Source organism: Semicossyphus pulcher, unplaced genomic scaffold (genome assembly GCF_022749685.1).
Source record: "Semicossyphus pulcher isolate SPU_LCO1_2020_fin unplaced genomic scaffold, fSemPul1.0.p SCAF_18, whole genome shotgun sequence".
Taxonomy (NCBI): Eukaryota; Metazoa; Chordata; class Actinopteri; order Labriformes; family Labridae; genus Semicossyphus; species Semicossyphus pulcher.
Window position 1 is genome coordinate 8,052,231 of NW_027211691.1, and position 13,040 is coordinate 8,065,270.

General features: G+C 38.8%; 1 protein-coding gene across 1 annotated transcript in view; it reads left to right on the top strand.

The window, feature by feature from the left end:
- Positions 1 to 11,759: 11,759 nt before the first annotated feature.
- The window catches only part of palmdb (palmdelphin b), a 50,867-nt gene continuing 49,586 nt past the window's right edge, over positions 11,760 to 13,040 (top strand). The window contains exon 1 of the mRNA XM_069667365.1: positions 11,760 to 11,915. The gene's annotated coding sequence lies outside the window, so the exon portion shown is untranslated. The remainder of the gene's footprint in view (positions 11,916 to 13,040) is intronic.

The window sequence follows — 13,040 nt, forward strand, 5'->3', positions numbered from 1 at the left end:
ACAGAAGCTAGAATAAATTAATCCTTTGCTCCTGTATCTCACAAGATTTTTACAGGCACCTTACTCTCACTACCCTGGAGAGCAACAAACCCATCTTACACAAACCTTGAAAACCAAAATACTTCTCAGTTTCAGGTTTAACTGAATCAACCGCCTCTTCCGAGACAACTGGAACCTCTAACTGGATCAGCACATTTTAGCAGGGTGACCAATGGCTTTAGCAGTAGCATTATCTGACACAGATTTTTTCCCCGTTTTCCCTGCATGAGCCAGCACATATTCATGTGTCAGAGTGACAGTTGCTACTCCTCGCTCAACAATATGAGTTGCAACCTCAGGTGGAACGCAATTAGCACCATGAAATCACACACATCTTTAAAAGTAGTAACCTCCAAAGCAGAGCACCACCTGCTGAAACGTTAAGTTAGGTACCTTGCTGAAACATTGCCGATAGGCATCTCGTACCAACTCATATTATAACATTGTAATATTTCTGGCTTTTCAACTGCTTTTCCGGATTTAACATACTGCAACATAACTACCCGGTTTGCTTACTCCAATTTTTCCTTTTCCAAAGACTGCCTTAGCCTTTCCTTTTTGGTGCTTAATTTATCCCTCAACAGAAACAGCTCTTTTTGCTGCTCAAAGGTTAAAGCTATACTGTTGGAGAAACCAGCACTATCACTTATTGTAATGAAACTGGCAAAACCCCTTTTTCCATTAGTGCAGCCCTCAACAGCTCTCCAGTGTCCTTTAACGATTGTTCTCCGACATGCAAAATAGGTGACACAAATAAAAATAGTTCAAAACTACAAGAAAACATGCTTCTTACTGAACTTAAGAAACTTAGCAGACAAATAGAACAAGCTGGACGAGCCCTTATTTTGTCACAACCTGGCTCGATAGGATGTGACAAAAGTACATAGTTGGCAAAACAATGCAAAAAATTTTAAACAGGTCAAAGATAAACTATAATAAATAAAATATAGTGAGTCTGTCAGCAAGTCAGTGTGTATGCAGTGTCTGTGTGAGTGGTGATGTGTATGAGTGAGAAACACAAGATACAAAACAATGCTGAAGTCATTCTGCAGGCCAGAGAGAGAGTGAGAACATCTTGCAGATCTGTTCCATAGCCTCCTGAGTCCAGCCTTCTCAGGTGCGCCTCATTTCTGGCAAGGTCTCAGCCCCACCCACAACTACCTGAAACAAAGGAGTAACAGTCAGCAAAGGGGATGGGCTAAACAGGTAGAAAGGCCAACCATGAGGCTGTCACAATATAAATAGGGACAGTGAAAGGAAGTAACCTGCTACAGTTGCATTTCTAGAATTGATAAATTAAGTAATAATAAAGTTTTTTCAAACAAGTTCTCGTGAATTGCTGAAATAACACTAAAATGGAAAAAAAATAACACCAAGAGTGGAGGTGCATCTTCAACATCAACTCTGCCTCATTTTGAAGCTGTGATCTCTACCGTAACACCATATTTCCAGCAGAACATATGTGCTTACAGGACTGAATGCATGACACCAGAGCTATTTCTGTCAGCTGATGCTAACTGGCTGGCGATGTGCCTGTAGTCAGTGGCATGAGGCACTGGAAATTAGAAGCTAAAAATGACAGTGAGGTGAGATATGCTATAGCTAATGACTGCGGAAGGCCTGAGACCAACTACACCATCCATCAAACATATGCACAACTTGTGGACATTATGTTCTTGAATGCGTGACAGCCAAACTACAGTTTAATATAGGGTGACCATATTTTCAAACCTCCAAATAGGGACACTTTGATTTTACCGCAAACCCACATGTATGAGCTCATGGTACATCATGTCTCCCAAGATCGACCTAAACTTAAGGCCTATCTAAAAAATGTAAATATATAACACCAGTAAACTCAAAACAAAAGGAGTGCTTTGGTGTAATAGAACATATTAATTTATTTATTACCAGATCGGTAATCTCTATTTACAGATACAGGGACGTGGATTTTAGGGACGGTAGATGTTCTGGTTTCTATTTGTACTATTGACCAATCACGTATCAGCAGGCTGCAGGGTATGCAGGAAAAACAGTCCGCGTGGAGAGCAAAAGCGGTCACCTGACAACGATTTACCTTCTTAATCTCTATAAACAGACATCTGCATGTAAATTCAGCTACCAATCTGTTCTGGATCTAAAATTCAACTTAGATAAATTCCCTTGACACTGTCACGAAAGCCGCTCAGTGTTCAAATTTCCTGACTTCCTTGAATGCATCAGAAATGATCAATCCGACCTCCATTCAACAAACGAGCATTTTAAAAGTAGTTTTTCCTTCTCTTGAAGACAGAGCTGACAAAGCTTGCATTCTTACTTTTTACAAATCTGCATCATGATGTTGAAATTTCAGCAAAGGTGAGACCCATTAATTAAAGTCAATCACAAGAAAAAAACGGTTCAAAAGGAAGTCTTGACTGGAATTACCAGCGGTGCATTAGTGACGTTTTTCTATTGGTTAAAACAGCAACAGCCTTGGCACCAACATTAATTGACATATATACAGACAAATCTGTGTTGCAAGCATGGTTCCGTGATTTTAGTATTTCAGTTAGTCGATACTGGGACAGGGCCCAAAACCGGGACATTAGGGTTTTATAGATATTTCTCGGGACTCGGGACACAGAGCTTGAAAACGGGACGGTCCTGGTCAAGTCGGGATGTATGGTCACCCTAGTTTAGTAGTTTATGGTAAGCAGTGTGACTAAAGAACAGTTTTGTAACATAATGAAGCCTGTTGCAGATCAGTCAGTAATGGTTTAGATCTACTCCCTATGCTTATTATACATATTGGTTTTGAATTTTGTTAACCATTTCAGTTGTTTTCCTTAGTAGGTAAAAATCTACTCAAGGTGCACCTGCACGTGTGTATGGGGGCATAAAACACAGTCCCAATAGTGTCTCACTGTTCCACTGATCAGAAGGCGGCAGTACAACATCAAGACATCCTCCACTGCACCAGCAAATGGCAGGGAAGAAGAAGACTACAACCTTGTAAACATATAAAGGATTTTAGATTCTTAAAAACAGATTTACAATTGTTTTCAACGTTTCAACGTGGTCAATCCTGATTCTCTTTTCATTCTCACAGTGACCAGATGACGGAGCAGAAGCTTATCCCTCTCTGGGCCAGCTGTCTGACAGTTTTCTCAAAGGGTATGACCAAAAGTTTGCAGCTACTAGCTACTTGCTGCAGGACATAGTGCTTCTTGGTGAAGAAATGGCGACCGCATTATATATATATTTTTTAACAATCTTGTTTTGAGATTGTTCATTGTACTTTAGAGTTTGAAGTAATGTGTTGACTTCTAAAGATCAGTCAGAACATTTGGAAGTTTATTTCTTATTTTTCTGGCCTCAAATAAAGAGGGATGTGCATAGGTATATCAGATTTCTGACTTTCTATCTGCAGTCCTGAGCAAGCAGGGCTAACATTTGTCACCTCATTTGTTTTCTCAAATTCCAAAAGCAGTAAAACATAAACAGGTTTTTGCATACCATGCTAAGACTCAATGAGCTCTGGGAAGGTGTTATCAGACTCTTATGTCTGGTTCTGGTTATTGTGTTGAATTCAACAAGGATGGAAAGAAGGGCTGCAGTTCTTATTGTTTGCTGCCAGAAAAGTTGTGCAGGAAAGCACCGGTGTCAGCCCATTGGAACTTATTTTTAGGGCATACAGTAGGAGGGCTGCTCTCTCTGCTGTATGATACTGATTTATTCCTTGGGATGATATTCTGGCTTTTTTGCCAATTGTTTCTTGGCCTATTAACAGATTTACGCCAGGAATATATGTTCAGAGACTATGAGAGTCCCCCCCCCCCAAATTCAGAATAAACTCATATTACCCCTCCACTGGCTCTTTGTTTGTGTTATTTATTTTACCCAAAATATTATTGGTGCAACCGATCATAATTGATCTGTACGGTTTTTTCACCTCTAAATCTCAATGCAGATTTTCAGTGAACAAAGCCAAGAATAAGTGTTGTGTTTGACTCTTACGTGTTAGAGGTGTCATATTGGAATGAACATGTCATGGCAGAACCTAATCAATCAGTTTTCATTTTATTCCAGCCCATCATCAAAGTTATCTCAAGACACTTTACAAAAAGAGCAGTGGGCGGTTGCTTCTGATTCTGATTAACTCAAGTACATTTGTCACATAGCCTGTTATACTGTGCAGATATTATCTAACCTGTACCCATGTTACACAAAATGTGTTATTCTGCTTGTGACTTAAACCTCAAGCATAGTGCAGGTGTATCCATTAAATAAATGCACAAATGTCCACGATGAACGGTCAGTATACTAGTTAATGGATCCAAATCTGCTTTGTGAAATCCTTAATTTATGTTTAATGCTCAATAAAAGTGGGTCACATAGATACTGGTTAAGACGTTTGTAGACTTTTAGCTCCCCTACTATATTTTCCTCATTTTTTCATTTCTGAACCTTAGAATTTATGTGTAATGATACTTAAAACCTGATACATCAGCTGCTGTGTAACCTCACATTGTTTCCTTCTTATCTCTGTAATTACTTCAGCATGGAGAACTGCTCTAGTAATAAATCATTATGACTCACACCTATCATACTTTCTAAACCTTGCTTTAAATTTTCAGGCATGATTATTAACATTATAAAGAGTTGTCTAATGCCTTTTAAATGCATTATAATGTGTCATGAATGTGCTCTAAGTGCATTAAAGACCTTCAATGAAAAAATGTTTTAGATCTGTAAAGAAATTCATATATACATCAAATCGAATTAAAAAAGAAAGATCTATTGTCTTACAGGCTGTTTTTTTCCCATAAAATCTTCATCATTCTGTGTTGTTGTGGCTTATAGCTGCACAGTGTACGCATAATTACTCTTCAGGACAGAATGTGAGTGGGTGGGAGGCTGTGGATGTGTGATGAAGGCCTCTTCGGAGAGACAGGCAGCCTTACGTCAGGTCCACCAATGCCAGCACAGATCCATACATTTACGTTCATCAGAGACCAGTGTTAGTAGAAATGTCTGATGGCATACCAGCATGCATGATGTTGACGTTTCCTTACATACCAGACAGAGTTTAGCAGCAGATCAGCGATGGATCACCTTTTGAATTCAGGTATAGCTGGACCCACACAGCAAAGCTTGTCAGGTGCAAAGTGACGGATCAAGCATCCTGTAAGCAAAAAAAATGTACATAGTGAATGTACATATTGAACATTTACAACATGTTATGAAAACAGTGAATCAAAAAGAAAAAGTGTATCATTGTGAGCCCTTTTTCAGGTGACATAAGAATAAACAACAATATGACAATTTTCCAGTAGGATGTCATCTCCAGCTGGATGTTAAATGGAATGTGCAGATTAGAAATGTATAGTTATCTATATAAAGCCAGCAATCATTTTGATACTGGTGTTATAAATAAGATGTACAGTGTCTCATCCCTAACAAAAAATGTGTGCCGTTTTTATTAAAACAGTTGCATGCCAGGTGGTAACAGAGGTTTTTTTTTCCAACTTGAAGGGCTTGTTGATGTAAGGGACTTAAAGCTACTCTAAGCAATATAGTATTTTCTTGTATCAAATGACCACAGGTTATGTGAAATGGTTTACTCAAAGTAGTAAACCCAAAGAAAGTGATCACAAACCCTAGCCCAACAAAGCGTTTTTTGGGTCCAGAATAACTGGTCTCATCAAATTTGCCGGTTGGACATAGCAGAGCATTTAGCAGCAAAGGGGCTTCAAGTTTTTCTTAAGAGTTTAGTAGAAACCTAATCTCTATTTACAGAATAGTCTACATAGTAGAATCTATAGGCAGGGACGTGGGTTTCCAGGAAGGCAAGTGTTCTGGTTTCCGTTTAAACTACGCTTGTAGTCCGAGTAATATTGACCAATCACGGCAGTGGTGGCTGCGGAACGTAATCTGCCGTAATGCCATCCCGGCTCCCAACAGCGTGATCTGACGTTGATTTAGCTTCTAACCGTTCTAGATCGAAAATTTAACTTGAGATGAATTCCTTGACACAGTGTCACGAAAGCTGTTTAGCGTTCAGATTTCCCGACTTCCTTGAATGCATCAGATCAATCTGACCTCCGTTCAACAAACAAGCATTTTAAAAGTTTTCTTCTACCCTTGAGGACAGACCTGGCAAAGTTTGAATTTTTACTTCTTACAAATCTGCATCATGATGTTGAATTTTTGGCAAAGGTAAGACCTGTTAATAACAAGTAAATCACAAGAAGGCGGTTTCTCTTTCTGTAACTGCAGCACGTGGAAAAGGAAGTCTTGACAGGAAGTCTTTTATCGCTTACCGCCCGGCACGTTCACCGGTGTTACCAGAGCTTATATCGTCTCAGACTATAGCAGATGGGATCCGAGATTGCTAGAAACCAAAAAGAACTACAACAATGTGAATAGTTACCTTATGTTTATCACCTGGACCCAAACACAATTCCAAATGAATTTTTTTTCTCTCCATCTGCTGAATGTATATATATGCAGATATATATGCAACTCTTTGCTAACAAATAATAACTACTATGTCGGATGTCTTTTTCTGTTCCATTTCTTCCAAATAACATGATAAGGGCCTAAAGGTTGGTTCCACTTTATATATTCGATCCAATCTTAGCTGGGAATAAAAATTTTACACCTACAGTGTTCTAGTTCTGGGGTTGTTTGTTGCATATTCTAAAGTAAACACACAGCAAAATTGGGACAGGTAGTATTCTACCTTTAAAAAAAAACATGGGGGGGATTCACTAAGGGTTTGCGCAGCTTTTGTGACTGCTAAACTTGTGCAAATGACACAAAAAGACTCTGCCTAATTCTCAAAAGGGCTGTCGGACGTCAAGGTGAAGTGGTGACAAAGAATTAAAATGCAGCATGCACTTAAACTGAAATTTGTGTTTAAATGTAAGACTCTTTCTGTCATGAGTTTCTAGTTTAGTTCTGGTTTTCTTGTATTTTGGTGTTCAGTTATTATTTCTTGTTTTACCTTGTCACTTTGTCCCTTGTCATGAGTTTTCATCGTTTAGTTTTGTATTTAGTTTGTTCTGTGTTCTTGTCAGTATTTAGTCTTGTTTAGTTAAGTATTTCACTTGTCTTTTTGATTAGATCATTTCCTGTTTTACTTTGTAACCTTGTCTCTCGTGTTGGTCCACTTCCTGCCTTTGTGTTTCCCACTTGTTTGATTATGTGCCCTGCCCTGATTGTTTTCACCTGCCCCTTGATTGTCTCACCTCCGTCTGATTAGCCTCACCTCCTAAGTTTATTTAGTCTTTGTGCTCCCCTGTCTCGTTGCCTGCTCATTGTCGTCCATCGTGTGTGAGTCTATGTCCCTGACCTTACTCTGGATTATATTCGTGCCTCCCCTGATTTCCTCGTTGCTCCTCATGGTCCCTTGGATTACCTTTTTCCCAGTTTTGTTTGTAAGTTTTTTGCTCTGTCTTTTGATTTTCCTTTTTTTGTCTTTTGTTGGAGTTTAGATTTTGTTTGTGTTTTTTTGCCTTTTTGTTTAATTAAATCCGTATAAGTCTGCTTCTGGGTCCTCACCTTTTTGTTTAACTGGAGACTGTGACACTTTCAAGTGGCTAAAGTATGTGGTGCTTTTGGGCCAGTCTGCAGAGGTGCTTAGCTCAGCTTCTGTGTAGGAACTCTAGCCGGCTGTGTGTATGCCTACATGCGCAGTGATTAGGCTATCACAGAGTGTTACGCAGGTAAATAGTCAATCGAGTTCAGATCTGTCAAGCTACCTAGCTGGTTCATCAGTAGTTCCAATAAAAACGTCTGAAGTATGGAATATCGTAGTCAGTGTTAATTCGTCAGGCAGTAACCTGAACACTCCTAACAGGGGCCGTGCTGACTGTTTTCTACTGTACGTAGTACATTTACCATTGATAAGTACCTCATACAACCCCACTTAAAAAAATCTGAACTATCCCTTTAATGCATGACAGCGCAGCTCTGCACAGCATATTATGGTGCTATCAGCACCTGCAATCCATTCTTAGTGAATTCCCCCCAGAGTATATAAAGTGCGGTATTGGAGGCTTTATAGGGGTCCCTTTTACTCATGTTTGTCCTGGGACCACCATGTCACACAAATAATGTGAGAATTTTTTTCTGATTCAGCAGTGTGTCCACTGTGGTTATATAGGTGTAAGATTATATGATTAGTTACTCAGCCTCTGTGTTCGCTATCTGTCATATTTAAATTGATAGGTCACATAAGGACTAGAGGTAGATCATAAATCATGTAAATTATGATTTGAACAGTTTAGTAGAGATACTGCCTGTGGTAACCACTCTCCCATATGCCATACGGCCCATGTTGATCATATTGGAGTGATTTTTTTAAGCTGATCTCTCAGTGTGTGCCACTTAACTTTCAGTATCATCTCTTTTCTGTAGCCACATATCCTCTGTCTTTGTTGAAAATCATCACTGTGGTTGTGCTGCCCAACTGGTGTGTTTAAAAAGGCTCTATCTTTAGACTGGAGCAGCTAAAACACTCCACTTCACTTCAGTTGTTGCCATGGAAACCGGAGTGCAAGCCTAACGGCACTAGAGTAGTGCTGGTGTGTTAGAGATGAGAATGAGGATAATGATGAAATAATGAAAAATGACTGTGCTATGAATGATTGAATAAGTGAGTGAAGCGGGATAACTTATCTTTTTGCATCACTTGTGCTTTGAAGGTGTTGGATGTGTTGATTATGTTCACAAGAAGAATTTAAGAACATGATTAATATCAGAGACAATATCAAGAACTACTATCAATATCAAATTTGAAGCTGACGGATAATTCTTCCTTGAGGAATGTCCTACCTTGATATTTGGATATCTCCTAAAAAAGATCATGTGACATTGATGTGACAATCCAATGAGCACATCAACTACCTGTGTTCATACACCCAAGCTTAGCAGCTAGAACGAAAGAACATAAATGAGGGACAGCCTACTGTTATTAAGCACATTTTGTTCATATTAGCCAGACATAAATAAAGTGGTTACAACCAAAAGTATTGATCTTAATAAGATGTTGATATGAAGATGTTGGTAAACTATACTAAACAAGTAAACTATGCAGCACAAAGTTGTGAGACAACATTGGCTGAAATAGCTGCTCCTATATTGGATTACATTACCGTTAGTATACCTAGTAGCCTTATTGTTTAAGCTTTTCTGTTTAACAAATCCACTAAGGTTAGAGGGTTTTTTTCCTCTAAAAATTCTAACCATAAAGCAGGCATCAAAGTATGTCATGAGGCTTTCCTAATTAAGGTTTCAATATACTGTACATAGGAGATATTGCAAAAATGTATATGCAAGTATGACTTATATATTAGCTAACCTTGTAGTTGTGTTTATACCCTACTTTGGAGGCCCGACAATTTTCCTTGTCTGTGTAAAAGCTAAAAGCTAAGTGAAAGAAAACTAAGGTAGCCCTGCTCACTCTGCATAGTGACCACTAAACTACATGGTTGCTAGTCATGATACTTGCATCCTGCAGATGTTTCAATCACCCAAAGAAGACTAAAATAAATAGACTACAACCCTGAAACACAGTCACAACATTATTAAGACATTAACATAAGAATGCAATCTTCATTAACAAAGTGTCTTTACACATGATTGAGAGGGATTCATTTTTTTCAGGGTTAAGTCAGTCTGAACACATTCTGAGTCATCTAATGCTTGGTCTGTAATTTTTGCCTAACCCAATCCACTGTCCAATAAACAACAATCGGTCTCAAGAATCTTTCTCAGTCAATAATGTTCTGCAATAAAAATGCTCGTAAGGAATTGGTTGGATATAATTTTAGTTTAAGGGTGCTAGTAGAAGATTGAAAATGTGAGTGTGAACAGTGAGTGTTCAGTTTTCAACAGTACGGTAAATAATGTTGTACTTACACGTCATTCTACCATCATGGAAACATACTGTCTGAAAAGCAGATCTATGGTAGGCATTCCTTCTCTCAGGTCTGTCTACCAACCATTTACAAATTTCAAGTGGGTAAGGTTGCTATGGCAACAGCAACCTCTACAATTAAAGCTTTTAGGTAGCGCAGTATTTTTTAAAGGAACATTGTAATTAATCCCCATTTTCTAACAATGAAGTTGTATCAGAAGGATTGATGGCTTTGACATTTACATTTATGGCCATCTGTCAACCCGATAGCTCACAGGGACATGAATAAAGTAGAGGTGTTTTGACTTCATTGTCGGACCGAAATGTCTAAAGAGAATGACATGCAAACAGACAGATATATGCCCTCTCCTCACTGCTCAAACTCTTTGAAGCTAAATATGGAGAGGATTTTTGCACTAATTGCATGTCAGCACTGCACACCATCATGGGCATGGACAGGTGAACACACACTTATTTTTGTATAGGCTTTATAATTCTACAGAAATACAACAGAATGTCTTAGGTTGTTTTTTGAAGGACAATTGAGACATTTAAGACTTTTTGATTGAGTTCATTTTTTTCACCCACACACTAAGACCTTCACAAGATGAATTAGACTTTTATAGTCTTTAAAAAAACATAATAATAGGTCTTCACCAAACATTATGAAGAATTCTGAAGCGAATTCTGAGGAAAAAACATGCTATGCCACTCCATCTAATCTACAAATACTCATATCCCAGTCCACTGTTAGTCATCAGTCCCCAAAGATAGTATTAAATTATCACCACAGTTCAATCAGTTTCCACCGCTGCTCTATCTACTCAAATACTATTTTACCAATCACTTTTCGGTTTGCACTACTCTGTCATGCTTCACAGCAGATCAGTGATGCAGTTAGATCAAGGTGCTGCTGAATATCTGCAGGTATTATTATTTATTGATTCAGATAGATGATTCGGCTTTTCTATCTTTCGAATGTCAGTTGCGTGCTGGTATGTGGGTCTACATAAGACTTATTTGTGTATATTTTAACTAAACAACCATACAAATACACTCTGTCCTTTAACGCTACTTCAGAAGATCCACTCCCCCAAAATGTGTGCGCAACAACAGGCAATATAGCAAACACTACCTGTTGCTGTATATCTGGAAATGTGTTCTATGGCTTGCTCCAAGCCCCATTTTGTTGTCCATGTACATATCATGGGCTGTGTACAAACAGCACACACAAAGATTGAGCAGATAGTAGACTGTATTTATGTCTTCTGCCCTTAAATAGGTTTATTGGGGCATTTCCTTATGCAAAATGTTAATCGTCTGGCACTTGCATCCAATAGAAAGATAAAATGCAATTAATGAACATACACAGTTTCAGCACGTTTCATTAATTTATGCAAAAGTTAGGGTTGGGATTTTTACACCTTTCAGGGATGAAGCAGAATAACGATGACTCATATGTGTGAGTGTTTATTATGTGCTGAGTGAGTCAACAAGGGAATGACTTCAGAACCATAGCCTTCTTTTAATATGAGTTTCCAACTTTTAAAAAGCCTTCCGTAAGTATAATCACAAATATCTTTTATAAAAGCTTCAATTTATCTGACTTGGCTTAAAATGGTCTTGGTCATACATGCAGCAAATGGTCTGTTTACAGTGTGTGTACGTGTGAGTGTGCGCATGCCTGCGTGCGTGCACATTTGTTGAGCAATTGTTTGGCAGAGGTATTTCAGGCACATGGTTGGGCTCTGTGACTGTCTCACAGGGAGAAGATAAAGACAGAGAGAGAAAAAGAGAGAGAGAGAGAGAGAGAGAGAGAGGGTGGGAGTCTTCCCAGTCAGTCTGAGTCTCTCTCAGCCTACACAACCTCCCAACACAACCTCAGGCTCAGTAATGTTGGATACGCCGCAAGAGTGAGCTATACCTTTCACACACGCTCCACTATCACCTGCTTGAGGACACACACTCGGTGAGTAAACCTCTGTATTACTGTTGCTGTTTGCATTTGCCTCTGTCACATTAATATAGAGCATCTATTTGAAGCTGAGAGGGCTTTCACGGGATACATACTGTTGTCAGATCAGAAAGACTACAATGTACAGAGATCTCACTATTGATAGTTTCTATTATAAGACAGGTAACTTGTTGTAACAGGAGCTAAATTGAGCCACCAGTCTTTTGATACTATAATCTTTTAATTCCTTTAAGCTGTCGGCTGCTTGTAGCCTCCCAGCAGGAGTCTGGTTTTAACTAACAAGCACTTTTACTCATTCACTTATGGACAAATGCATACACACATAAATAGCAGTGGAGAAGCCTATACAGTCACTTAATGGCAACTTGTCATATGTCCATGCTCTTCAGAAATCCCATTTAAAATGAAAAATGATAATCTCAGTCAAAAAACTGGCAAGTTGACAGTATATAGACACACACTCACTCCCACATACATGCTGTATGTGTTCTGGGCTGCCAGCAGAAAACCAGTCACCCTTCGCCCTTACCTTCCCACTCATCCCAGTCAGAACAGCATTTCAGCACATGTGGCAGAGCAGGGGAGGGAAGATGTAGGGAGCTCAGTTTCACACTTATGTCAGAACCTGACGTAAGTATGAGATCATACTTTTGTGACTTTTTCTTTTGCTCTGTTATCATCATATATAGAAGATCAAGCTTAAAATGTCCCAGTGAGTTATTCTTAAATATAGGAAGCAAGTCGTATCATTATAATAACCCAGGACTCCCCTCAAGTTAAGTGAAATCTCAACATTTTGGGAAATATGCGTGTTTGCTTTCTTTTTGAGAGACATGTTTAGATGGATTGTTTAATATGATGTCTGGATGTTAAGTAAAGAGCTGGAGTCAGAGGGTAGTTAGCCTAGCTTAGCATAAAGATTGTTTGAAGGGGGGAAACTAGCTAGCCTGGCTCTGTTCTGAGTTCTAAAATCCTTTAACAATACCTCTAAAAAACAAATATAAACATTTATGTCTGCCTGTTTTACCTGTACACAAACAGGAATGTAAAAAAAAAACAGGTTGGGGTTTAAAGCATGGACAGTACTGGAACTATTTCTTGGTGCCAACTTTGGACAGA